Here is a 26,402-nt window from a genome sequence, read left to right as displayed (position 1 = left end):
CTGCTTCTTTATCCTTTGTGTATAGGAGGGCAACCGATTTTTTGGAGTTGATCTTGTATCCTGCCACATTACTAAAGGTGTTTATCAGCTGTAGGAGTTCTTTGGTAGAGTTTTTGGGGTCGCTTATGTACACTATCATATCGTCTGCAAATAACGAAAGTTTAACTTCATCCTTTCCAATTCGAATCCCCTTGATCCCTTTATGTTGTCTTATTGTTATTGCTAGGACTTCAAGCACTATATTGTAGAGGTATGGAGAGAGTGGACAGCCTTGTCGTGTTCCTGATTTTAGTGGAATGGCTTTGAGTTTCTCTCCGTTCAATTTGATGTTAGCTGTCGGCTTACTATATATTGCTTTAATTATATTTAGGTATGATCCTCGTATACCCAATTTCTCCAACACCTTTATCATAAAGGGGTGTTGAATTTTGTCAAATGCTTTTTCAGCATCCAATGAAATGATCATATGGTTTTTTTCTTTCAATTTATTTATATGATGGATTACATTGATAGATTTTCATATGTTGAACCAGCGCTGCATCTGTGGGATGAAGCCCACTTGATCATAATGGATAATTTTTCTAAAATATTCTTGGATTCAGTTTGCCAGTATTTTATTGAGTATTTTGGCATCAATGTTCATGAGTGAGATTGGTCTGTAATTCTCTTTCTTGGTTGTGTCTTTGTGTGGTTTTGGTATCAGGGTAACTGTAGTTTCATAAAAAGAGTTTGTCAATGATTTTTCTGTTTTTATATTGTGAAATACATTAAGGAGTATAGGTATTAGCTCTTCCTGGGAGTTCTGGTAGAATTCTGCATTGAAACCATCTGGACCTGGGCTTTTTTTGGTGGGGAGTTTTTTGATAACAGCTTCTAATTCTTCACGACTAACAGGTCTATTTAGATTGTTCACTTGCTCTTGATTTAACTTTGGTAAATGGTATTTATCTAAAAACCAATCCATTTCTTGTACATTATCCAACTTTGTGTCATATAAACTCTTGTAATAAGATCTAATGATTCTCTGAATTTCCACTGTGTCTGTTGTTATGTCCCCCTTTTCATTTCTGATCTTATTAATTTGAGTATTCTCTCTCTGCCATTTGATTAGTTTGGCTAGGGGTTTGTCAATCTTGTTGATTTTCTCCAAGAACCAACTTTTTGTTTCGTTGATTTTTTGGATTGTTTTCTGTGTTTCTATTTTGTTGATTTCAGCCCTCAGTTTGATTATTTCCAATCTTCTACTCCTCCTGGGAGAGTCTGCTTCTTTTTTTTTCCCAGAGCTGATAGGTGTGCTGTTAAGTCTCCAATATATGCTTTCTCCGTTTTCTTTAATTGGGCACTTAGCGCTATGAACTTTCCTCTTAGAACTGCTTTCATTGTGTCCCATATGTTTGAGTATGTTGTGTCTTTATTTTCATTAAATTCAAGGAAGACTTTAATTTCTTTCTTTATTTCTTCCTTGACCCAAGGATGATTCAGTAGTTGACTGTTCAACTTCCACACATTTGTAGGCTTTCTGGAATTCTAATTGTTATTGAGTTCTAACTTTATTCTGTGGTGATCCAACAAGACACAGGTGATTACTAATATTTTTTTGTATCTGTGTGAGTTTGCTTTGTTACCGAGTATGTGGTCAATTTTCGAGAAGGTTCCATGAGCTGCAGAGAAGAAGGTATATTCTTTCCTTTTTGGGTAGAATGTTCTATAGATATTTGTTAAGTCCATTTGATTCATTACCTCTAGCAATTCTCTTATTTCTCTGTTGAGTTTCTGTTTGATTGATCTGACCATTGGTGAGAGAGGTGTGTTGAAGTCTCCTACTATTAGTGTGTGTGGTTTGATGATTGCCTTGAGTTCTAAAAGTTTTTCTTTTACATAAGTGGGTACTTTTATGTTAGGGGCGTAGATATTCAGGATTGAGACTTTCTCCTGATTAATTATTCCTGTTAAGAGTATGAAATGTCCATCTCCATATCTTCTGATTGATTTTAGTTTGAAGTCAATTTTGTAGATATTAGAATGGCCACACCAGCTTGTTTCTTATGTCTGTTTGCTTGGAAAACCATTTCCCAACCCTTTACTCTGAGTAGATGTCTATCTCTGTGGTTGAGGTGTGTTTCTTGTAAACAGCAGAATGTTGGATCCTGTTTTCTTATCCAGTCTCTAAGTCTGTGCCTTTTTATAGGTGAGTTGAGTCCATTAATATTAAGAGATATTAATGACCAGTGGTTGTTGATTCCATTTATTATTTGTGTGTGTGTGTGTGTGTGTGTGTGTAGTAGAGTTTGTGTGTTTCTCTTCTTTGAGTTGTGGTTGTGAAGGGTTGCTAGATGTCTGGGTTATTGTAGGTAGTGATGGCAATGTTGGATTCCTTGGGTTGCAGTTTTTCTTCTATTACTTTCTGTAGGGATGGATTTGTGGCTACGAATTGTTTAAATTTATTTTTATCCTGGAATATTTTGTTTTCTCCGTTGATAGTGAATGATAGCTTGGCTGGGTATAGTAGTCTGGGTTTGCATCCATGGTCTCTTAGTTTCTGCAGTACCTCTATCCAGGATCCTTTGGCTTTCATGGTTTCCATAGAGAAGTCTGGTGTAAGCCTGATAGGTTTACCTTTATAAGTCACTTGACCTTTATCCTTTTCTGCTCTTAATATTCTTTCTTTAATCTGGATGTTTTGTGTTTTGATTATTATATGGTGAGGGGACGTTTTTTGTTTTTTTTTTTTTATTTTATCCAGTCTATTCGGTGTTCTGTATGCTTCTTGAACCTTCATAGGAATATCGTTCTTTAGATTGGGAAAGTTTTCTTCTATAATTTTGTTAAATATATTTTCTGGGCCTTTGATCTGCAGTTCTTCTCCTTCTTCAATCCCTATTATTCTTAGATTTGGTTTTTTTATTGTGTCCCAGATTTCCTGAATGTTTTGTGAAGAGAATTTGTTGAATTTGCTGTTTTCTTTGACCAGAGCATTTATTTTCTCTATGGTATCTTCAGAATCTGAGATTCGTTCTTCTATCTCTTGTATTCTATTGGTTATGCTTGATTCTGTAGTCTCCGCTCGTTTACCTAGGTTTTCCATATCCAGCCGGTTCTTGTTTTGTGTTTTCTTCATTGCCTCCATTTCAGTTTTCAATTCTTGGACTGTTTACTTTACTTGTTTGATTGTTTTTTCTTGGTTTCTCAGGGTATCATTCACGGATTTACTTATTTCTTCAAACTTTTTGTTATATTTCTCATCCATTTCTATACTCATTTCTTCAAACTTTTTGTTATACTTCTCGACCAGTTCCTTAAGGGAGTTATTCATATCCTGTTTAAGGGACTCTATTGCTTTCATAATGGCACTTTTTTCCACTTCATCTGGGTTAGAGTGTTCAACTCCTTCTGTTGTAGGGTCGTTGGGATCTGGTGTTTTCATGTTGTTTTTCAGATTGTTGGAGGAGGTCTTGCCTTGGCGTCTGCCCATCTCTTCGTTCAAATGCTCTCTATTGGAACTTCTGGTAGCGGGTCAGGTTCCCTTGTTGGGCAGGGAGTTCACTGATAGAATGCCCACCTTTCCTCAGGCAGGCTATTGAAGCACAGGCACTCCCTCTTTCCGGGTTGCGCCTACAGAGCAGGCCCAGTGTGCAAGGCAGCTGAGCTGGGGAAATTTTATGGCCTCAGTGGGAGGGGAGAAATATAGAATTTGTACCTGGATGAAAGCTGGGATGGCAGGCGGCAGAGCTTAGCAGGGTGGAACCAGCACTGCAGGTTGACCTGGGAGTCTATGAGGTCGGGGAAAGTCTGAGCTCCTCCTCGCCGGGCCCCTGCCACTCGTCTGAAGCAAACTCACCCCTCCGATGGCCCACTGGCTGGAGGCTGGGATGGCTGGCGGGGGCGCTAGCAGGGTGGAGCCAGCAGAGCAGGCTGACCTGGGAGTCTATGGGGTCGGGGAAAGTCCTAGCTCCTCCTCGCCGGGCCCCTGCCGCGGGCCCGAAGCACATTCACCCCTCCGATGGCCCTCTGGATGGCAGCTGGGATGGCTGGTGGAGGCGCTAGCAGAGTGGAGCCCATCTTATTAAATCTTATAACTTAAAATAGCCCATAATTTTTATACGTGTTAGTCACGTGGTTTGGTACCATTTTTGGAAAGGTAGTCACATCTACTTCCTGCCTGTTTGACCCGCCTATACTTTCTGCCTGGCTACTGGCCAATCAGTGTTTTATTAAAAACAATACAAGTGACAGGATAAAAGACTATTGTCCCACAGCACTACCCCCTTTTAAAAAGAAAAACAAGTACTCCGAATCTAATATTTTTTTATTTACCTTTTCTTCTGACCATTATCCATATCAACTTGTAATAAATATTCTAAACTAAGAAAAATATCCATAGTCCATTTTTGGGGAGTGTGGGTATAGTTTTCCAGGCTACTTCTTGCTGACTGGAAGTGCTGGTAATCTTACAGGGACATAAAGAAAATTTAGAATTATGATTAAGTGCTTACTGGAGTACCCTGTGAGGCTTGATCATCTCAGGTAGCAGTCTTGAATTTCTTCTGGATGTAGAACTCAGATATCTGGGCCATCTGCTCCTTTCAGAGATTTCTCAGGGGATCTTCCTTGATCAAACCTGATTTTTCTTAACATGGAATGAATTCACAGACTCTCATTTTCTGTGAAATTTTTTGTGAAACCTCTTCTCCAAAGTAACATATATTTTGATTTAAATTTTGAAGTCAAGGCATTTTCAAAATATATATGTTGGGTTAATCCAGCAACATTTATAATCAAATGGCTTCTAGCAGCTTTTACTCCTTCCTCTGTCATCAAACAAATCAAAGAATTCATAATAACATACAGTATCCAGACTCTCTGTGTATTTTTCATCTTTATGTGGCTTTATTTTAACCTCTATTTCTTGTATTTTTATTTTTAATTTTTGGATTTTTGAGTCAGGGTTACTTTGAGTATCTTTGGCTGCCCTGAAACTTCCTTTGTATACCATGCTGTCCTTGAACTCACAGAGATCTGCCTACCTCTGCCTCTCAAGTCCTGGAATTAAAGTTGTGGGCCACAGCATCTTGACCTCACAGAGATCTTTCTGCCTCTGCTTCCCATGTGCTGGAATTAAAGGTGTGTGCTCCTACAACTTGAACTCACAGAGGTCTGCCTGTTTTTTTTTTTTTCTTACAAGTTCTGGGATTAAAGGTGTATGCCACCATACCCAACTACTCTCTTTCTTTCTTTTTTATTTTAAGGACTTTATCCTTTTTTTTCTTTTTTCCTCCCAAGCCTACATATATTTTAATACACTGTAAACCATTTAGAGTCTTTCTTTGTCTTTGAGTCTCTCTTTTCTGTATATCTCTCTTTTTCTGACAAACCGAGATTTTAATTTGCTAAGTGGTATGTCTAGAATTTAAGAAACAACTTTGATGACTGGATCCACCACATTTCTTTGTTTTTCTGACTTTCTAGCCTCATGGTAGAGGTACTTACCAGAGCCATGTTTATTGCCCCAACTTTATGGCATTGCAAAATCCCTGCCACCACCAAAATACATGCAGTTAGCTTTTCATCAACAGCATTTATGTATTTCATGGCAGGACCTCTTAAAATACTTGCAAGGTTTTGCAGCTAAATCTGAGTCAGGAAGCCTCTCTCAAATGAGAGCACTTGCCTCTAGCAAGCAGAACCCACCCAAGAAAGTGCTGCTATCAATAAACCATGCTTAACTCTATTATTTTATGTCTAAAATTACTTCCCAAGCAGTCTCAGGCTTTATGTAGATGCTGTTGTCCACATATTGGGCACCATTTTTTGACAGAGGTTTTCTGTCCCACCCAGTCCCGCAGTCATTAAATCCCAAAGAAATAACAGAGGTGTACATTAATTATAAAATGATTGGCCTAATACTTCAGGCCTAATATCTATTAACTCTTACAACATATATTATCCCATAATTTTTGGTTGTGTTGGCCACTTGGTTTGATACATTGTACGTTGAGGCAGTCACATCTTGCTTCCTCTCAGGCTGGGTCATGATAGCAGACTGATTTTTCCCTGTTATCAAAATTCTCATTGTCCCGCATCTACTTTCTGCCTGGTTTCCCCACCTATACTTTCTGCCTGGCTACTAGCCAATCAGTGTTTTATTAAAAATAATACAAGTGACAGGATAAAAGACCATTGTCTCACAACAAAAACTGAATATTATTAGTAAAAAACAGTCTGGCTGCCATTGTTCAGCAGTCACAACCACTAGAATGGATATAACCCTCAGGGTGTACTCTCTAGTCAATCAAATAGCTGATATGATCATAAAAGTCTGGGACACATCCCTCTGACATTGTGGAAAAGATCCCTCTAAATTAATAATTCCAATCAAAATTAAAGATTTAAAGTGGGTGGCCAGACATTGTTCTTGATTAAGCCTCCCCCTGGAGGGATTTCTTGGGACCTTGAACACCCACTTTGCAGAGTCCCAGTTAGGGCAGCCGCATCAGGAACTACACTGGAGAGTTCCTTTAGTATTTGCTACTAGGCCCTTTCCCCAGGCATTCACTGTTTGCTCAGATGGCGGGAAAATTGGGGCTGCCTTTGTAGTTTTCCTTGCAGGTACGACCAAGACAAAAATTACTAAATTTTTCCCTTGTGGGAAACATGCTCAATATAAGTAAATGATTGCCATATAAAGTGCTGTACAAGAGTTCCAAGAGTTCTGTAACCTCTATTCAGACAGCTCTTATGTGGTGAACCTACTGCCACACTTACCCTATGCCTATATCAGATTGGAAGATAATTCTATTTCTGCCTTAATGATATAACTCAGATCACTCTTAGAGGTAGAACAAACACCATGTGTATTCAGCATCTCAGAAGACACCAAACTTCACTGGCCTCATTTACCAAGGGAATGCTGCTGCACATGCTGTAGCTTTAGGGGCCTGTCTCATAGAGTTCTCAACTCTGCCCATACAAAATGCTACCCAAATGCATGGCTTAACTCATGTCAACTGTAGAGGACTCAAATACCTTTACCCCCAGATGCCCAGAACAGAATTAAAGAGAATTGTTCATACATATAAAACCTGCCAACAGTTTCTCCATACATTCTTCCTTTACAAGGGTTGGGGGATGAACCCAAGAGGGTTAGGACACAATATCATCTGGCAAACAGATGTAACATGTTACCCTCTGTTTGGCAAATTAAAATATATGTTTGTGACCATAAACATGTACTCTAAGATATGTTAGGCTACTGCCCACTTAGGAGAAAAGATCAACATTGCCAAAAGCCATTTCCTATAATATATTACTATGATAGGACTACCACAAGAGGTCAAGAGTGACAATAGCCCCTGCTTTATAAGTAAAACATTAAATAACTCTTCAAGAGATGGAATATTTCCAATACCACTAGGATCCCATACAACCCTCAGGGTCAAGCAATTGTCAAAAGATATCACCAGTGTCTCCAAGAGGTCCTTATGAAGCAAAAAGGAGATGAAGTCTCCATCTACAACTGCAAAAGGCGTTATTAACCATCAATATTTTAAATTTCCAAAAAATTAGACTAACAAAATAGATTCCATGAAACATTGGGGATCCCTACCAATGAGGCCCTGCCTAAAGGTTAGGTAGAAGGATCCTCTCACTAACCAACAGAGGGGCCCAGATTTGTTATTGTCACAGGGATGAGGATATGGATATGGCTTCACAAACAGAGGGGAAATGCCTATATGGCTACCTGCTGTGAACTTAAAACTTCTCCCCTCCCCTCAGGACAATGGAGAAGACCAAGATGATCAATAAAGAAAGAAAGAAATTATGATGGACAACCTTTGTATTCAAACACAAGAAAAGGAAAATCCCCACTGCCCAAGGGAGATTTATCCTTGTGGAAAGTGTTGCCTGTTTATCTGCTGCAGATGGCTCTCCTGGGGGTAATCATGTTAATTCTTCTCACAGGGATCGAGGTCTAGGCAATAAGCCACCACCAACCACAGAAGGTGATGTGGATCTTGTTGAGCACTGGCAGTAGAGGGATCCTTAGGAGACACACCATCTACCCCTAATGTATTCTTTACCAAACTGGCTAGAGATTTAGGGGAATTAGAAGCCTCACCTTATTTCGTGGAGACCATTATGATAGCCATTATGGTTTTAAATCATACCCATCCTGAAGCCACTGAGGCCTGTTGGCTTTGCTTACAGCAACTGTCCCCTTCTTTGAAGCTTTTGGGTAAATGGCTCTTAAGAGATACTAGATAAAGATGATATTTGTAGATGGGAAAACTACAGTATTGAAGAGATGCTGGGACTGACTATCCCCCTTAGGAAGATGTCGAATGCAACTTGTGTATCATACACCAGACACCATTGTCTTAACCTCACTTGTGATGTGGCTATAGCTTCAATGGGCCTATAGCTTCATGGAGGGTGCCCAAGGATCATAGGTATTTTTATATCTGCCAAGAGAAACGAGTTACTCCATGCCTGTCTGACCCACTAATGATTCAACACAATGATGCTTGCTTGCATTAATTTTCCCTCACTTGCTTTACCATATGCAAGAATTCCTGGCCCAAAGCCATGAGAGAGACCCTAATGGACCTGGATGTCACCACATTGATGAGGCTGGGGTGGCTGGGACTGCCCTGAGCACCTCATCCCTGGTGATTTTACAGCAGGAAATAGGAGTAATATGCTCACAATTGACACTGACCTTAGAAAAGACAGAAACTGCAATACGTTATTTACAAAAGTCTTTGGATTCTTTATCAATGGTAACCTTACAAAATAGGAGATGGTTGGACTTGATATTTATGGAACAGGGAGGAATTTGTAGGGCACTTGGGGAAGAATGTTGCTGTATGCAGACCGTTCTGGGATAGTTAAAAGAACCCTAGATGATTTACAAAAAAGGTGTTGATTCATTTAAGTCAAGGATCCCCATGAAACCTGTTTTAATTGGTTCCCATTGCTTACCACACTCATCTAGATTGTAATAGCTATGGTTTTCCTTAGTTGTTGCAGAAGGTAAATTAGGTGCAAAACTTTGGACTCACCAAGATAAGATAAATAATAGAGTATTTTCTTTGAAGCTGCCAAATGAAAAAGGACTGGAAATTGTGAATGTAATCTCTACTTGCCATTTGTTTTTCTTGTATATAGTTAACTATGTTAAAATTAACTTTAACTATGTTAAAGTTTAAAGTTTTTCTTTTAGACAAAAAGAGGGAAATGTTTCAAAATACTTTTTTAACTAGACAAAGGTGTTTGATTTTTGATCATGCAGAATATTATGTTAATTGTGTAAATGCATGTTGCTTTTGTTTATACTGTTTTTGTTTAATTATATAAAGATGCATTGCATTTGTTTCATCTCACCTCCCTAAAACACCTGATAGGTCTAATGAAGAGCTAGTGTGTATAGCCAGGTATGAGAAAGAAAAGGTGGAGTTAATAGGAAAAGAGATTAAATAAGAGGACAAACCTAAATTTGAAAGAAGATGGAAGGTACAAAAAAGAAGAATGAGGAGAAACTAAAGGACAAGTCCTGGCCAAAAAGCCAATCAGATGCCATCCAACAAGATACAGAGAAGCAGTTAAAGTAAGCTATATTGAAGAAAGATACCAAGCCCTGATAATAGGTAGATAAAGCAAAAGAGGTTAATTTAATTTGAAAGAGCTAGCCGTAAACATACCTAACCTAGGTCGAACATTCATAACTAAAAAAAAAAAGCCTTTAAGTCATGATTTTGGGGTTGACTGACAGCCTAAAAGAAAAGCCTACTACACAGTTTTTTATTCGAGGCAAGTGTCCACTTTTGAAATCATCTCTAGAATTTTCCTGAAAGAAAAGATATGTCAGTTACTCTTTGTTTATATATGTTTGCATCTGCATCTGTATCCATATTTATCCTTATCCATATCTATATCTACACAGAGAGAGAATAACACAAATGCAAAAGTAAACTTACTTCACTTTTTTTCTCTTTATAAAATTGTTTTATTGAGCTATAGATGTGTCTCTGTTTCCATCACTAACTCTCCCTCCTCTCTACTGTCTCCTATTGTCCCAATGCTACCAATTTACTCAGAAGATCTTGCCTTTTTCTACTTCCAATGTAGATTAGATCCACATATGTCTCTCTTAGGGTACTATTTGTTGTCTAGGTTCTCTGAGTTTGTGAATTGTAGGCTTTTTTCTTTGTTTTATTTCTAAAAGCCACTTATGAGTGAGTACATATTATATTAGTTTTTCTGGGTCTGGATTACTTTATTATTATATGTTTTTTTCCTAGAGCCACCCATTTTTCATGCAAATTTGAAGTTGTCATTATTTTCTTCTGCTATGTAGTACTCCATTGTTTAAATATACTACATCTTCCTTATCCATTCATTGGTAGAGGGACATTTAGGTTGTTTCTAGGTTCTGGCTATTATAAATAATGTTGCTATGAGCATAGTTGATCACATGTCCTTTTGGTATGATTGAGCATCCTTTGGGTATATACCCAAAACTGGTATTGTTGGATTTTGAGGTAAGTTGTTTTCTAATTTTCTGAGAAATCACCTTACCAATTTCCAAAGTGGCTGTATCCATTAGCACTTCCACCAGCAGTGGAGAAGTATTCCCTTTATCTCACATTCTTTCCAGCACAAGCTGCCCTGAGTGTGTTTTGAGCTTGGTCATTTTCACAGGTTTAAGATGGAATATCAGAGTTGTTTTTATTTGCATTTCTCTGATGACTAAGGGAGTTGAACATTTTCTTACGTATATTTCAGCCATTTTAGATTCATCTGTTGATAGTTTTCTGTTTATGTCTGAACCCCATTTTATAATGGATAATATTGTCTTTTCATGACCAATTTCTTGAGTTCCTTTTAGATTTTAGAGATCAGCCCTTTGCCTAATGTTGGGTTGGTAAAGATATTTTCCCATTATGTAGGTTGTTGTTTTGTCTTATTGACCATATACTTTGCTTTACAGAAGTTTCTCATTCTCAGGAGGTCCCATTTATTAATTGTTCTTCTCAGTGTCTGTGCAGCTGGGGTTATATTTAAGAAGTGGTCTACTTCCTAAAATTCAATGAAAATGACTACAGAACCTACCAAATTTATGTAACACAATCAATGCAGTGTGAAGTAGATAGTATGGCAATAAATGCCTACATGAAAAAGGTAGGAAAATCCCACACCAGTGAATTAATAGAACATTTGAAAACTCTAGAACAAAAAAGGAAACTCATTCTGAAGAACTTGACAACAGATAATAATGAACTTGAGAGCTGAAATCAACAAAATCAAAACAAAGAAAGCAATACAAAGAATCAATGACACAAAAAGTTGGTACTTCAAGAAAACCAACAAAATGGAAAAACCTTTATCTAAACCAACCAAAAAGCAAATAGAGCATATCCAAATTAGCAAAATAAAAAATGAAAAAGGGGACATAACAACAAACAAGGAAGGAATCCAGAGAATCATCAGGTTATACTTTGAATACCTATACTCCACAAAATTGGAAAACTTTAAGGAAATAGACCATTTTCAGGATAAATATTACTTACTAAATTAAATCAAGACCAGATAAGCAAATTAAATAGACATATCTTTTAAAGAAATAGAAACAGTCATCAAAACTTTCTAAACAAACAAACAAACAGAAAAATAAAAAAAGCTGCCCACATGCTACCACATGGTTTCAGGGCAGATTCTACAACATTTTCAAAGTAGAACTAATACCAATACTCCTCACATTGTTCCGTACAATAGAAACAGAAAATTTGGAACATTGCCAAATGCTTTTTATGAGGCTACAATTACCTTTTTGCCCAAACCACAAAAAGACAACTAAGAAAGAAAACTACAAACAAATCTCACTCATGAACATTGATGCAAAAATACTGAATAAAATACTGGCAAACCATATACAGGAACACATAAGACAAATTATCTACCCTGACCAAGTAGATAGACTTCATCCCAGAGATTCAGGAGTGGTTCAATATATGAAGGTAGAAGATGGGACCTCATAGCAACTCCACCTGGTTGAGACCACATCATGATGCTGGAAATGGTGTACATTCTCACTATGTTCTGGCTATAACTCCCAATGAGAACTTTGGAAAAACCTTATTGTCAACTCAGAAGTCATTTGCAATTATACTAGACAGCAATCCTGAAACTTAACCATCTCTTTACTTTTACAGAATCCCATGAAAAGAATAATGCCTTCAAAACAGCTGAAAGTAATTCTAGAAGATGATGTCCCATCTCCCAAGAAAGTTTGTCTCCAGGGTTAGGGACACCAGTTAGGGGTTGATTATTACTTGTGTAAGGTAGAGTTGGTGTGAAGGGTTGGTGTGAAAACTATGTAGGACCAGAGATATTTTGTAAAAAAGAGGGAAAAGTGAATAGGATAAGAGATAATTTAGTGTGAAATTATTCATACTATAAATAAAAATAGTGGGTAATAGAGTGAATATTGTGAACTATTATTCATGGACAATTTACATTGGTAGAGTTTCTTGTATATTGATACAAGTTCAAATTATATTTGTTACTTCTGTTTACAATATTTATATACTGATGTAAAGTCAATTTGTCAGATTATATGCATGCATGTTTCTACCTCTGTTTAAGACATTTTGTATATTGATACAATTTTTAGGATATATTTTCATATTGACTTATATATGCCTACCTCTGATCAAGATATTTATACATTCTTTACATTTTGATGTCATTTTTCTCATTTATTGCACAGTTGTTTACAGATTATACAACATTCTAATATAAAGTCTTATTCTTTAATAATACAGGTATTAAGTATTATTGGTAAATATTTATGTTTGTTATACATATAATCAGATTAATTAGGTTCTTTAGATATATAGAGATTATATTTTGCCTATGTATTTAATCTTCAACCACTTCAAGGATCTACAGAATATGGCATTTAAATAACCTAGGGTTCTGTTGATACAAGACAAGAGCTCCCGACAGCACCAATATATTTCTGAGAGAATTTTGAGCACCAAAGACACTCCTTTTGGAATTTGTTTTCTTCTTGGTACAATTGGCCCTTGGTCAAGAAACTGCCCATGCTCAACCACTGATGGAGTACATTGTATCTGAACTGGATAACCAGGACACAAGACAAAAGACTGCCAAACCTTGCCAAGATCGTGTAAGATGATTCTGAAATTTTTCCTGCATCTGAAAAATGGTCTGTCAGTTATGCTAGGCCTTAGCCAAAGTTGGTTGCATCAACATTGCAAATGAGAACTGGCATGATTGCTCAAGTATCCAGTTGTCTCAGTCATATACTGCATGCTTTGGAAGCTGCTTGATTGCACTTCTGCCCTACTCAAGTAATATTATCTCCCTTCTCAGGCCTCGATGATGTTGAAGATTAGATAGACATAATTACCTTCATCTTATGATTTAGCCAAGCCATTTTTAATGCAAGACTTAGACTCTTTAGAATAGAACATTAAAACATTTAGCATGTGTTCCATGGTTAATATTTGTTTTTGTTTGTTCCTAGTGTATATTGTTTTGTATTGTGTTTGGAAGTCTCTTATTTAGTCAAAAGTGGGAGGTGATGGGGAAACCCTGTCAGCCAATGATCTTTAAGAGGTGGGACGAGGTTAGAGCGTGACCTTTAGGGTACCCAGAACAAAACACCAGCCCACCCACGGCTTGCGCTCTCTCTCTCTCTCTCTCTCTCTCTCTCTCTCTCTCTCTCTCTCTCTCTCCCTCTCTTTCCAGCTGAGCATGAACTTCTTGCTCCTGTTTCATGAGTTTGCCCCATATAATAAAGATAAGTATCAATGGTTTATCTAGGATTTAGCCTGATAATCTTGAACCTGCACCATTTAACCCTATCCTGGACTTTTTGTTTTTCCATATGAAATTGATTATTGTTCTTTCAAGGTGTGTGAAGAATTGTGTTGGATTGCCATTTTTATTATGTTGACCCTACTTATACAAGAACATGGAAGATCTTTATATTTTCTGATATATCCTTCAAATTCTTTCTTCAATGACTTAAAGTTCTTGTTAATTATGTCTTTCATGCCTTTGGTCAGTGTTGCCCTAACATATTTTATGTTATTTGTGAATATTGTAACGGGTGATATTTCTCTGATTTCTTCTCAGCTTCTTTACCATTAGTATATAGGAGGGCTACTGTTTTTTTTTTATTTGATCTTGTATTCTGCCACATTACTGAAAGTATTTATCAGCTGTAAGAGTTCCCTGGTAGAGTTTTTTGTGGTTACTTATGTATACTGTCAAATCTTATGAAAATAACAAAAGTTTGACTTCTGCCTTTTTAATTTGAATCCCCTTGATGTCTTTTTTTTTCCCCTGAGGATGCAAACTTTTATTTTATTTTTTTTTCTTTTTTTTTTTGGAATTTTATTAAATTATAAAAAGTTTCCATTTACGCCCCTCCTCCCAACGCCCTCCCACTCCCCCCCTCCCTCTCCTCCTCCCTCTTTGTCCCCTAGGGAAGTCAGGGTCTCCTGCCCTGTGGGAAGTCCAAGTTCCTCCCCCCTCACTCCAGGTCCAGGAAGGTGAGTATCCAAACAGACTGGATCCCAAAAATCCAGTATATGCAGAGGAAACCAGTCCCAGTGTCATTGTCAATGGCTTCTCGGAAAGACTGCAGGCCAGCCACATTCAGAAAATCCGGCCACATTCAGAGAATCTGGTTGGATCACATGCTCGTTCAGTCACGGTCCATCTGGCCTTGGTAAACTCTCATTAGATCCGACCCCTTGTATCAGTGGGTGATAGTATCCCTCGCAGTCCTTCGTCATTTTCTTCCTCCTTTTGCTCCTCGTTTGGATCTTGGGGGGCTCAGTTCGGTGCTCCAACGCGGGCCTCCATCTGTATCGTCATCCAACGCCAGATGAGGGATCTATGGTGATAAGCAAAATATTCATCAGTATGGTCACGGGCCAAGGCCGGTTCAGGCACCCCCTCCTCTGTCCAGAGAACAATCTGGGGATCTCTCCTTGGACCTGGGATCCCATATATAATCAAGTTTCCTGTAAACTCTAATATGACTCCCTTAGTTGAAATATATTCTTCCCTGATCCCACATTCATCCTTCCTCCCTTCCCCCCATCCCGGTCAACCGAGCTTTCTCCATTCCTCCCCTACTCCCTTCTCTCTAACCCTCTCCCCTTCCATCAACCCTCCCACCCCCCCCCATGCACCCAAGGTTACCTGGGACTCTTGACTATTTCCTACCTCCTGGCGGATAGGTAAATAATCTTCATCAGGTTCGTCTTCTTATTTAGCTTCTCTAGGATCACGAATAATAGGCTCAAAGACCTTTAATTATGGTTAGAATCCACTTATGAGTGAATACATACCGTGTTCCTCTTTTTGGGTCTGGCTTACCTCACTCAGTAAAGCGTTTTCTATGTCCATCCATTTCCATGCAAAATTCAAGATGTCATTATTTTTTACCGCTGAGTAAAACTCTAATGTGTATATGTTCCACACCTTTTTTAACCATTCTTCTATTGAGGGGCACCTAGGCTGTTTCCAGGTTCTGGCTATTACAAATAGTGCTGCTATGAACATAGTTGAACAAACGCTTTTGTAGTATGTTTGGGCATCTCTAGGGTATATTCCCAAGAGAGGAATTGCTGGGTCCTGAGGGAGGTTGACTCCCAGTTTCATGAGAAACCTCCACACTGATTTCCAAAGTGGCTGCACAAGTTTGCATTCCCACCAACAATGGATGAGTGTTCCCCTCATTCCACATCCCCTCCAGCATAGGTCATCATTGGTGTTTTTAACTTTAGCTATTCTGACAGGTGTAAGATGGTATCTCAAAGTGGTTTTGATTTGCATTTCCCTTATCGCTAAGGAGGTTGAGCATGACCTTAAGTGTCTTCTGGCCATTCGAAGTTCATCTGTTGTGAATTCTCTGTTCAGATCAGTACCCCATTTTTTAATTGGGTTAATTAGAGTTTTAGTGTCTAGTTTCTTGAGTTCTTTGTATATTTTGGAGATCAGACCTTTGTCTGATGAGGGGTTGGTGAAGATCTTCTCCCAGTCAGAAGGCAGCCTTTTTGTCCTACTGACAGTGCCCTTTGCTTTACAGAAGCTTCTCAGTTTCAGCAGGTCCCATTTATTCATTGTTTCTCTTATTGTCTGTGCTGCTGGGGTCCTACTTAGGAAGTGGCCTCCTGTGCCTATATCTTGTAGACTACTTCCCACTTTCTCTTCTATCAGGTTCAAAGTGGACAGATTGATGTTGATGTCTTTAATCCATTTGGACTTGAGTTTTGTGCAAGGTGATAGATATGGATCTATTTTCATTCTTCTACAGGTTGACATCCAGTTATGCCAGCACCATTTGTTAAAGACGCTTTCCTTCTTCCATTGTATACCTTTAGCTCCCTTGTCAAAAATTAGGTGTTCGTAGGTTTGAGGGTTAGTATCTGGGTCTTCTATTCGATTCCATAGGTCGACTTCTCTGTTCTTATGCCAATACCAAGCTGTTTTCAATACTGTAGCTCTGTAATAAAGTTTGAAGTCAGGGATAGTAATGCCTCCAGAAGTTCCTTTATTGTATAAGATTGTTTTGGCTATCCTGGGTTTTTTGTTTTTCCATATAAACTTAATTATTGTTCTCTCAAGGTCTGTGAAGAAGTTTGATGGGATTTTGATGGGGATTGCATTGAATCTGTAGATTGCTTTTGGTAGAATTGCCATTTTTACTATGTTGATTCTCCCAATCCAAGAGCAGGGGAGGTCTTTCCATTTTCTGGTATCCTCCTCAATTTCTCTTTTCAAAGGCTTAAAGTTCTTGTCAAATAGGTCTTTCACATCCTTGGTTAGAGTAACCCCAAGATATTTTATGGTGTTTGTGGCTATCGTGAAAGGTGATGTTTCTCTGATTTCCCTCTCCGTTTCTTTATCCTTTGTGTATAGGAGTGCCACTGATTTTTTGGAGTTGATCTTGTATCCTGCCACGTTACTAAAGGTGTTTATCAGCTGTAGGAGTTCTTTGGTAGAGTTTTTGGGGTCGCTTATGTACACTATCATATCGTCTGCAAATAACGAAAGTTTCACTTCATCCTTTCCAATTCGAATCCCCTTGATCCCCTTATGTTGTCTTATTGCTATTGCTAGAACTTCAAGCACTATATTGAAGAGGTATGGAGAGAGTGGACAGCCTTGTCGTGTTCCTGATTTTAGTGGAAAGGCTTTGAGTTTCTCTCCATTCAATTTGATGTTAGCTGTCGGCTTGCTGTATATTGCTTTTATTATATTTAGGTATGATCCTTGTATCCCCAGTCTCTCCAACACCTTTATCATAAAAGGGTGTTGAATTTTGTCAAATGCTTTTTCAGCATCCAATGAAATGATCATATGATTTTTTTCTTTCCGTTTATTTATATGATGGATTACATTGATAGATTTGCGTATGTTGAACCATCCCTGCATCTCTGGGATGAAGCCTACTTGATCATAATGGATGATTTTTCTAATGTGTTCTTGGATTCGGTTTGCCAGTATTTTATTGAGAATTTTCGCATCGATGTTCATGAGTGAGATTGGCCTGTAATTCTCTTTCTTGGTTGTGTCTTTGTGTGGTTTTGGTATTAGGGTGACTGTAGCTTCATAAAAGGAGTTTGGCAGTGACTTTTCTTTTTCTATATTGTGGAATACATTAAGGAGTATAGGTATTAGCTCTTCCTGGAAGTTCTGGTAGAATTCTGCATTGAAACCATCTGGTCCTGGGCTTTTTTTGGTAGGGAGATTTTTGATAACAGCTTCTAGTTCTTCACGACTAACAGGTCTATTTAGATTGTTCACCTGGTCTTGGTTCAACTTTGGTATATGGTACTTATCTAAAAAAATGTCCATTTCTTTTACATTTTCCAACTTTGTGGCATATAAACTTTCGTAGTAAGATCTAATGATTCTCTGTATTTCCTCTGTGTCTGTGGTTATGTCCCCCTTTTCATTTCTGATCCTATTAATTTGCAAGTTCTCTCTCTGCCGTTTGATTAGTTTGGATAGGGGTTTGTCAATCGTGTTAATTTTCTCCAAGAACCAGCTTTTTGCTTCATTGATTCTTTGAATTGTTTTCTGTGTTTCTATTTTGTTGATTTCAGCCCTCAGTTTGATTATTTCCAGTCTTCTACTCCTCCTGGGTAAATCAGCTTCTTTTTTTTCTAGAGCTTTCAAGTGTGTTGTTAAGTCTCCAATGTGTGCTTTCTCTGTTTTCTTTAGGTGGGCACTTAGTGCTATGAACTTTCCTCTTAGCACTGCTTTCATTGTGTCCCATAGGTTTGAATACGTTGTGTCTTTGTTTTCATTATATTCAAGGAAGACTTTAATTTCTTTCTTTATTTCTTCCTTGACCCAGGGGTGATTTAGTAGTTGACTGTTCAACTTCCATGAGTTTGTTGGCTTCATGGGGGTACCATTGTTGTTGAATTCTAATTTTAATCCATGGTGATCTGACAAGACACAGGTGGTCACTAATATTTTTTTGTATCTGTGGAAGTTTGCTTTGTTACCAAATATGTGGTCAATTTTCGAGAAGGTTCCATGAGCTGCAGAGAAGAAGGTATACTCTTTCCTATTTGGGTGGAGTGTTCTATAGATGTCTGTTAAGTCCATTTGATTCAGTACCTCCAGTAAATCTCTTATTTCTCTGTTAGGTTTCTGTCTGATTGACCTGTCCATTGGTGAGAGAGGAGTGTTGAAGTCTCCTACTATTAGTGTGTGTGGTTTGATGACTGCCTTGAGTTCTAGAAGAGTTTCTTTTACATATGTGGGTGCCTTTATATTAGGGGCATAGATATTCAAGATTGAGACTTCTTCCTGATGAATTGTTCCTGTTATGAGTATGAAATGTCCATCTCCATCTCTTCTGATTGATTTTAGTTTGAAGTCGATTTTGTTAGATATTAGAATGGCCACACCCGCTTGTTTCTTAGGTCCATTTGCTTGGAAAACCTTTTCCCAACCCTTTACTCTGAGTAGGTGTCTGTCTTTGTGGTTGAGGTGTGTTTCTTGTAGACAGCAGAATGTTGGATCCTGTTTTCGTATCCAATCTCTAAGTCTGTGCCTCTTCATAGGTGAGTTGAGACCATTGATATTAAGTGATATTAATGACCAGTGATCGATGACTCCGGTCATTTTTTTTGGGTAGTAGCGTGTATGTGTTTTCCTTCTTTGAGTTGTGCTTGTGGAGGGTCCATAAATGTCTGAGTTAATGTAGGCAGTGTTGGGAATGTTGGATTCCTTGGGTTGTGATTTTCCTTCTAGTATTCTCTGTAAGGCTGGATTAGTAGCTACGTATTGTTTAAATTTGTTTTTATCCTGGAATATTTTGTTTTCTCCGTTGATAGTGAACAATAGCTTGGCTGGGTAAAGTAGTCTGGGTTTGCATCCATTGTCTCTTAGTTTCTGCAGTACCTCTATCCAGGACCTTCTAGCTTTCATGGTTTCCATAGAGAAGTCTGGTGTAAGTCTGATAGGTTTACCTTTATAAGTTACTTGACCTTTGTCCTTTGCAGCTTTCAATATCCTTTCTTTAGTCTGAATGCTTTGTGTTTTGATTACTATATGACGAGGGGATGTTTTTTTCTGATCCAGTCTATTCGGTGTTCTGTATGCTTCTTGAACCTTCATAGGAATATCGTTCTTTAGGATGGGAAAGTTTTCTTCTATAATTTTGTTGAGTATATTTTCTGGACCTTTGAAATGCAATTCTTCTCCTTCTTCTACTCCTATTATTCTTAGATTTGGTTTTTTTATTGTGTCCCACAGTTCCTGAATGTTTTGTGATGAGAATTTGTTGGATTTGCTGTTTTCTTTGGACAGAGTGTTTAATTTCTCTATGGTGTCCTCAGAGTCTGAGATTCTTTCTTCTATCTCTTGTATTCTATTGGTTAAGCTTGTTTCTGAAGTCTCTGTTCGTTTACCCAGATTTTCCATAGCCAGCCGGCCCTCGGTTTGTGATTTCTTCATTGACTCCATTTCAGTTTTCAAATCTTGAACTGTTTCTATTACCTGTTTGATTGTTTTTTCTTGGTTTCCCAGAATTTCATTTACGGATTTACTCATTTCTTCAAACTTTTTGGTATATTTCTCTTCCATTTCTTTACTCATTTCCTCAATTTTTTTGTTATACTTATCTTCCATTTCTTTATGGCAGATTTTCACCTCCTGTTTAATTTCCTCTATTATTTTCATAAAGAAGTGCTTAGAGTCAATTTCTTCTATTTCTTCTGGCGTAGGGTGTTCAATTCTTCTAGTTTCGAGCTCCCTGGATTCTGGCGGTGTCATGTTGCCTTTCAGGTTGTTGGAGGAATTCTTGCATTGGCGCCTGCCTATCTCTTCCACTCTGGATGAAACTCCTCAGCACTTTCTGGATAGAACTCCTCAGCACTCTCTGGGTAGGACTTCACAGCACTCTCTGGATAGAGCTCCTCAGCCCTCTCTGGGAAGAACTGCTCAGCAGGGCAACAGGGCTAGCTGGTCTTCCCAGGACTCAGGAGACAAAGGGCCCGCAGCAGTGGGGGGAGGGGAGGGGTCCCTTGGAACACCAAAGACCCTGCTGCAGATGCTGGGGGTGGGGGTGTGTGCTCTCTTCCTGGGCAGTGGTGAGCACCCACTCACCTCTCTGGGAAGAACTGCTCAGCAGGGCAACAGGGCTAGCTGGTCTTCCCAGGACTCAGGAGACAAAGGGCCCGCAGCAGTGGGGGGAGGGGAGGGGTCCCTTGGAACACCAAAGACCCTGCCGCAGAAGCTGAGGGGGGGAGGGCTGTGCTCCCTTCCCAGACAGGCAGGCAGGCTGCCCAGGCTAGCACCCACTCACCTCTCTGGGAAGAACTGCTCAGCAGGGCAACAGGGCTAGCTGGTCTTCCCAGGCCTCAGGAGACAAAGGGCCCGCAGCAGTGGGGGGAGGGGAGGGGTCCCTTGGAACACCGAAGACCCTGCCGCAGAAGCTGAGGCGGGGAGGGCTGTGCTCCCTTCCCAGACAGGCAGGCAGGCTGCCCAGGCTAGCACCCACTCACCTCTCTGGGAAGACCCCTTGATGTCCTTTTGTTGTATTATTGCTATAGACAGAACTTCAAGAACTATGTTGAATAGATATGGAGCGAGTGGACAGCCTTGTCTTCTTCCTGATTTTAGTGGGACCATTTTGAGTTTATCTCCTTTTAATCTGATTTTGGCTGTTGGATTTTTGTATATTGCTTTTAGTATGTTTAGACTTTTCCTTGTATCCAAAATCTCTCTAAGACCTTTGTTATGAAGGGGTGTTGAATTGTCAAATGCTTTCTTAGCATCTGAAGAGATAATCATATAACTTTTTTCTTTCAGTTTATTTACATGGCAAATTAAATTGATGTATTTCTGTATGTTGATTCACCCATGCATTTCTGGGATAAATTCAATTTTATCATGCTGGATGATTTTTTTGATGTGTTCTTGGATTCAGTTTGCCAGTATTTTATTGAGTATTTTTGCATCTATATTAATGAGTAATATTGGTCTGTAATTCTCTTTCTTTGTTGAAGTGGTTTTGATTTCAGGTAACTATAGCCTCATAAAAATAGTTTGGCAATATTCCTTCTCTTTCTATTATCTGGAACATTTTGAAGCTGAGAAGAAATCAGAGAAACATCACCCGTTACAATACAGTACAAGTATTAGGTCTTCTTTGAAGTTCTGGTAGAATTCTGCACTGAAACCAGCCAGGCGTGGGCTTTGTTCTGTTGGGAGGATTTGATGACTGCTTCTATTTCCTTGCAGATTATATGTCTATTTAAATTGTTCACATGATCTTGATTTAATTTTGGTATGTGGTATCTATCCAGAAAACTGTTCTTTTTTTAACATTTTTCAATTTTGTGGAGTACAGATTTTTTTTTGTAGTATGACATAATAAATATCTGGATTTCCTCAGCATCTGTTATTATGTTCCCTTTTTCATTTCTGATTTTGTTAATTTGGATATTCTCTCTGCCTTTTGATTAGTTTGGATAAGGGTTTGTCTATCTTGCTGACTTTCTCAAAGAACCAGCTCATTGTTTCCTTGTTTATTTTTATTATTTTCTTTGTTCCTATTTTATTGACTTCAGCCCTCTATTTGATTATTTCCTGTCATCTTTGCATCCTAGGTGAATCTACTTCTTTTTGTTCTAAAGTTTTCAGTTGTGTTGTTATGTCACTACTGTGAGATTTCTCCACTTTCTTTATGCAGGCACCTAATGCCATGAACTTTCCTCTTAGCAATGCTTTCATAGTGTCCCTTAGATTTGGGTATATTATGTCTTCATTTTCTTTGAATTCTATGAAGTCTTTAGCTTCTTTATTTCTTTCTTGACCCAGGGGTACAGGCAAGCATAGCACCATTCAATTTGTATGATTTTGTAGGCTTTCTGCAAGTAGTGTTGTTGTCAAATTCTAACTTTATTCTTTTGTGATCTTGTAAAATACAAAGGGTTACTCCATTTTTTTGTATCTGTTGATATTTGCTTTGTTACTAGTATGTAGTCAGTTTTAGAGTAGGTTCCATGAAGTTGCTGAGAAGAGGTGTATTCTTTTGTGTTTGGGTGGAGTTTTCTGTAGATATCTGTTAAGTACATTTGAGTCATGACATTGATAAATTCTCTTATTTCTCTGTTAATTTTCTGTCTGGTTTACTTGTTCATTGTGGAAAGTGGGGAGTTGAAGTCTGCTACTATTAGTATGTATGATTTGATGTACAGTTTATGCTTAGTAATGTTTTGTTTGCATATGTATGTTTTCTTGTATTTGGGACCTAAATGTTCATTCAGGATTAAGACTTCATCTTGATAGATTGTTCCTGTGATGAGTATAAAATGTCTTTCTCCATTTCACCTGATTTATTTTACCTTGAAGTCTATTTTGTTATATATTAGGATAGCTATATCCACTTGTTTCTAGGCCCATTTGATTGGAAAATATTTTCCCAACTCTTTGCTCTTTGCTCTTGCTCTAATGTCTGTCTTTGAGTTTGAGGTGTGTTTTTTGCATACAGCAGATGAGTGGATCCTACTTTCCTATCCATTCTCTTAGCCTGTTTCTTTTTATAGGTGAATTGAGTCCATTGATAAGAATAGATATTAATGACCAGTGTTTTTTTGCCTGTTATTTTTCAATGGTAATGTTTGTGTGTGTCCCTTCTTTGGGGTTTGTTGTTGTGAAGTTATCTGTTGTCTTTGGTTTTGCAGGTGTAGGGTGTAGTTAGCTTCCTTGGGTTGGGTTTTTCCTTCTAGTACTTTCTGTAGGGTTGTATTTGTGAATAGATATTATTTAAATCTGTTTTTTTTCATGGAACATCTTGTTTTCTCCATTGATTGTAATTAAAAGTTTTTTGGTATAGTAGTCTGGACTTGAATCCAAGGTCTCTTAGTGTCTATAGATCATCTGTACAGGACCTTCTGGCTTTCATAGTTTCTACTGAAAAGTCTGGTGAAATTCTTATAGGTCTGCCTTCATATATTACTTAACCCTTTTCCTTTGCAGTTCTTAATATCCTTTCTTTATTCTGTATGTTTCACATTTTTCATTATATGGTGAAGGGACTTTCTTTTCTGATCCAGTCTGTTTGATGTTCTGTGAGCTTCTTCTTGTACCTTCATAGGGATATCCTCCTTTTGTTTGAGAAAGTTTTCTTCAATGATTTTTTTGAATATATTTTCTGTTCCTTTGAGCTAGAGTTCTTCTCCTTCTTTTACCCCTATTATTCTTAGGCTTTTTATGGTAACTCAGATTTCATGGATGTTTTGTGTTAAGAATTTCCTGTATTTAATGTTTTCTTTGACCAAAGAATCCATTTCTTCTATAGTATTTTAAATACTTTAGATTTTCTCTTCTATCTCTTAGATTCTGTTGGTTATGTAGTTCCCAATCATTTACCCAGATTTTTCATGTCCAGAATTCACTCAGTTTGTGTTTTTTTTTGTTGTTGTTGCCTCTGAGTCAGTCTTGAAGTTTTCAGCTATTTGAACTGTTTGCTTCACCTGTTTTATTGCTTTGTCCTTGGTTTCTTTATGAGACATATTGAGTTCTTAAAATTTTTTGTTTGTCTCTTCCTCTATTTTTAAGGGAATTTTTCATATCTTCTTTAGAGGTCTGTATCATCCTCATAAAGTTGCATTTTAAAATCATTTTCTTTGCTCTGTACTGTCACTGTCTGTGTCTTATGAAGCCACTGTGGTCTCTTTGGCCTACTCTCTTGGCCCACACACTTGGTTTGCTCTATTGTTTCACTCTGTGCTGTCACAGCTTGTACTTCAGAGTTCCTCTGTGGGTATTTTCTCTTGGTCCTCTCTGTGTAGTTGCAACTTGTATTTCAGAATCCCTCTGAGGTTGTAGGCTGGGGGGAGGCAGGAAATAGAAGGATGTATGTTCAAATGTGACTTATAGCTTGCAGTGTATGATGAATCGGATGGAAGTGTTGGAGCAGCATAAATGCAGGACATTCACATGCTATCTGGCTAGAGAACCTGATGCATTTGGGTGAGGGGCCCATGGTTTTGCCATGGTATGGTATGACTAGAGAGTGAGGTGTCCATCCAGTTGTGTTGTCACTCACCTCTTGCTCCTCTCTTTGTAATAGCAGGCTGTGTTTCAGAGTTCCACTGAGGTTGCCTAGAGCATTGGAGGGTTTGGTGGCAGAGTGGAACTTGTTACTTGTTGGGTCTGATGGATAGGGTGTTGCAACAGCCTAACTCAGGAGACTTGCTTTCTGGCTAGGCAAGGTGAGGTAGGTGGGGGAGGGTGAGCCCAGGGTTTTGTCCTGCCATGGAGGGCCTAGAGAGTGGGGTGTCCTGCTGGGTGAATGGTCACTCACCTCTTGGTCCTCTCAGTGTAGTAACAGGCTGTCTTTCAGAGCTCTACTAGTAATCTATCTCTTACTCCCTCTCCTCATCTAGTGTACTGAAGGCTAATTTAGCATGAGAATAATAGTTATAGTATGGTAAGCAAAATGTCAGCTGCATTAAGATTCTTCTTTTAAAAATAAAAAATGAACATGAATATCACATTTTAATTTTTTTCTACCTACTAAAGTAAAGTTTTGGAATCCTGATGTATATTGTATAAGACCACATTGCATTAAAGAAAAGCAACATGAAAAATCTTTTCCATAAGATTATCACATTTTAAGTTCCTCCCCCAGGAAACCCTGACTGCTCTTAGGACTGGAGAGGGAGGAGGAGAGGGAGTGGGGGGGGAGGAGAGGGAGTGGGGGGAATGGGAGGGTATTGGAGAGGAGGGGAGGAAGTGGAAATTTTTATAAACAAATAAATAAATAAATTTGGAAAAAAAGATTATCTCGTTTTAACCTGTCCTTCTTAATGTGCATGATATGTCCCATAAACATATCATACATGAATAAAGATTTGATGTGGAAGTAATTCTGATAGATATATATAATCCCAAGTCACATCTCTATTTTCTACATTTCCAGAGGGATGGTGAGCATTAGATTTTCTATGTGTACCTACAAGAATCTTGTCACTTAATGCATGAAAATATCTTCTAATATTTTTTAATTTTAGAGTTTTAGGGACACCTTCTCATCAAATACCCTTGGTTTATCTACATTGATTCTAGTATATCTTAATGAAATATGAAATTCATTCAACTGATACAGAGTTACTCTTCCCAGCATTTTCAGACCTGACTATGGAATGCATAAGGTGTTCTAAGTGTTTAGGAAATAGGTGAAAAGTATCAGAGGAAAAATATTCACTTTTTATCCAATAGATAATAATCCAATGATAAGGTAAAATCTACTCTTTTCTGCTTACTGCTTTAACTATTAGCAAACTAAATAATGCATAGTATGTTAGAAAGGAACACATTTATGCATAAAAAGAATATATGCATGTACACCAAATATCTCTTAGAAGAGACTAGGATTTGATAATATGATAACATCAAAAGCTTAATATTTCTCAATCTTTTATGTGAAGTGAGATGGTTCACAAAACAGTAGGAAAGAAAAGTGGAAAATTAAGTGTTGACTCCTGTTACAGCCAGAAGTGTCACATGTCTTTTATGGTAGCATTAAATTAGCTAAGACAAATCAGATAGATAAGCTGAGCTTGTCAACATTATAGATTTCATTCTACTATAGTCCGGAAAAATATGTTTGGAGTTTTGTTAATTATTTTAATGGTGTTTTAAGTGTAACATGCTAAGGTCCTTGATGCAGAAACACTAAATGTTAAAGAGTGAGGTTAGGTCTCCTGAAAAGTATTATCTGATCAAACCTTTATGGGAATCTCTGAAAAAATGCAAGCACTTGGAACACCAAGAAAAGAGGGAAGAAACTTGACACAAACCTGGCCTACAGAGTAGGATCATATTCA

Source organism: Myodes glareolus, chromosome X (assembly GCF_982192425.1).
Source record: "Myodes glareolus chromosome X, mMyoGla1.1, whole genome shotgun sequence".
Taxonomy (NCBI): domain Eukaryota; kingdom Metazoa; phylum Chordata; class Mammalia; order Rodentia; family Cricetidae; genus Myodes; species Myodes glareolus.
This window is presented reverse-complemented; position numbering follows the sequence as displayed.